Source organism: Erinaceus europaeus, chromosome 20 (genome assembly GCF_950295315.1).
Source record: "Erinaceus europaeus chromosome 20, mEriEur2.1, whole genome shotgun sequence".
Classification (NCBI taxonomy): domain Eukaryota; kingdom Metazoa; phylum Chordata; class Mammalia; order Eulipotyphla; family Erinaceidae; genus Erinaceus; species Erinaceus europaeus.
The window spans coordinates 6,053,915-6,056,699 of NC_080181.1; the positions used below are offsets into that span (position 1 = coordinate 6,053,915).

Here is a 2,785-nt window from a genome sequence, read left to right on the forward strand (position 1 = left end):
GAAGGTGGAAGGTCCGGCTTCTGTAATTACTTCTCCACTGGACATGAATCTTATCAATAGTATCTTACTGGTCTATTTGAGAACTTCAGTTATGAGAATTAATCTCAAGAGCCTCCTGACACATGACTCAATTCTGATTATCATGAATTCATGTTTAGTAAGAGGCACCTGATATAAGTGATGCTGTTAACAGGGTGGGATTTTTTTTGTTTGTTTTGTTTGTTTTTTTAAGTAAACATGGCTACGGGCAAGTTTATTAGTACACAAATAGAAACTGCCTAGCCCAATGCCAGCCTCACAGCAGTCAGTGTGTAAGGAGCCAGCTTCCTCTAGCTCAAAGGTTTCAGAAACAGTACAGAGATAAAATCACAGCTTTGAAACCCTTCGCTGTGATTTGAAGTTACTATCATCAATTTAGATTTCAGAAATGGAAAGCCTGTAAAACCCTTAAAGAGTCAGGTTTCAGAGAGATGTCAACTGGACAGCAACCAGGGGCATCGCTGCCCCTAACGGTGGGCACCATAAATGGGCAAAAGCTTGTGTGCCAATTCCTCCTTCGGGGCTTGGAATCCCTCAGTGGAAAGAGGAAGGAGCACGTGTCCGCCGTGAGAGCCAGGTGGGTGCGGTCGCTTCACTGCCTGCACGTGGGCCGGGCCGGGGCCCTGGAGCTCTCGGCGACACAGGCCGCCCGGCTTCGTGGGCTTGTTGGTGAAGGGGTGCCACTGGCCCTGGATGTTCGGGGTGTCGGTGTGGTAGGGCTTGCGGATGCCGATCACGTCCAAACCCGACTGGCTCGCCAGCTTCTGCGTCTGCCGACTTGGACTGGATGCTCTCCTCGCGCACAGCCCCGTTCAGGTATTCGGCCACTACCGTGGGCGCAGAGCACTGCTGGGCGTTCACGTAGATGACGACCCCTGGGTTCCGCCGGGCAAAGTCTGTCACCTCCCGTTCCAGGAACTCCCTGGTGCCCAGGGACGACGGCTTGTCGCGGCTGAGGCTGAAGCTGAGGCACTGCAGCTGCTAGCGGCCCACCCTGTTGTGGAGGACACTAGCCAGGAAGCAGCTCGGGGTCCCGCGCGCCGTCGTGGTTACCGTTCCCCGGCCAACAGGGTGTTTTTTGTCCCTAGGCCCACAGTCTTAATTCCTCACTAAATAATCATCAATAACTAAACTGTCAAAGAGAATAATAAACTTTTTTTCTTTGCCTAGCACAGAGGAGTGGGGGTTGATGAGTTTAGTTGTCGGTTGGAATTGGAGAAGAAGAAAAGAAATAGGGTATCCTGCAGGTACATGAGACAAACTTAGGATGCTGTCAGTCCTGGGTGTGGTGGAGTGGATGGACTGTCTCTGTTATGATGGCATTTTTCCATATGATTTTAAAACAGTGGGTTTAATCCTCAGAAGATTTGGTGTTTTCAGCTTCAGCATGAATGCTCACAGTTGATTCAGCCACTGATGTAGAAATGAAATCAAGCACATGTTTGGGAAAAATGACTACGTTAAGCCTCAGGTGATTGGGTCATGTGGTATAGTGAGGTTGTGTAAGTGCAGGAAGCAACATGTTTAGGAAAGGGCTGGATGTCCCCTTTTGTGTCCTTGCCAATCTTGGACATGCCACAGGGTTTCAGTCTCAGATGCCCCACATCTGAGGTGGGCAGGGGTAAAAGGATAGGGCTTCTGCCACCCCATAAAATTCTCCCTTTCCTTGGGAGACTTTAATGAGTGCCTAATCTTCCTGACAATTTAGAAGCCATTGGGTCTTTCCCTTAGGCTTTATGTGTGCTCTGGAAGTAAACAAATTAAACCAATAAGACGTAGTAAAGAACTATTCTTTCAAATAATGCTTAAAATATATTCTGTGAACAAATAACAGACCTTTTTGCTAGGTCCTCTTTGCTTGTTTCTGTTTCCTGTGCTCATCCTGCTGGTCGTACGGACTGTGCAGTAGCTGGCCAGGTGCTCTTCACACAGGGCAGAGCCACCATGCAGCAGCTCAGAGCCAAGCAAAGCAAAGCAGAACTTGCTAACTCTGGGTGAATCAAGTGGATGATGGGTACTTTCATTTGCTTTAATTCCAGAGAGCTTCCCATTAGAACTTTAAAAGTGGAATTGCAAACGTTCAAGATGCACAGCAGGTACAGTCTTCTTCGGGACTAATAAAGGACCTTTGGATGCTGTGGACACAGGAAGTACTTCATGAGTGTGGCTGAAGCCTGAAAGAATGACCTCAGCTGCTGGTTTGCAGGGAATGTTTCCTGTCTGGTGAGTGAGCCACACCCACCTTACCTCTCCCAGGCACGGCCTGCCTCACACACACCCAGAGAGCACGGAGCAGCAGCCATCGTTTACTGAGAACTGAGTGATTTCACTTTAGACCATAGCTTCAGAGCTAGACTATTGGGGGTGCAAACCACAGTTTTTCCACATACTTCTCATATGATTCATAATAAGTCTCTTCAGAACAACCTTTCTGAGTTTAACTAACACCCTGTGTTCACTTATAAGATAGATATTTTATACATTAAGTACATGAATGCTTATTGTATTTACTGAATGCAAAGCACTGAAAAGAGTCTGGCACACAGGAAAATGATGTGTGTTGTGCCCATGACAATCATTACCACCACATTTCAGAAATGTAGTTTCTACTCTAGACTCAGAAGTGAATCTCTCAAGGTTTCACTCAGGATCCCAGTAGTGGGTAGTGTCTTATTGAAAGGTCTAAGGAACAGAAAGTGGCATCGTCTAGACAGAGAGTGAGAAAGCAGGGCTTGGGCAGGGCAGT

The 2,785-nt window shown here is 47.5% G+C and overlaps 1 pseudogene; it reads right to left on the reverse strand.

The window, feature by feature from the left end:
• Nucleotides 1–236: 236 nt before the first annotated feature.
• Nucleotides 237–2,342, reverse strand: LOC132534966 (large ribosomal subunit protein mL43-like; annotated as a pseudogene).
• Nucleotides 2,343–2,785: the final 443 nt, after the last annotated feature.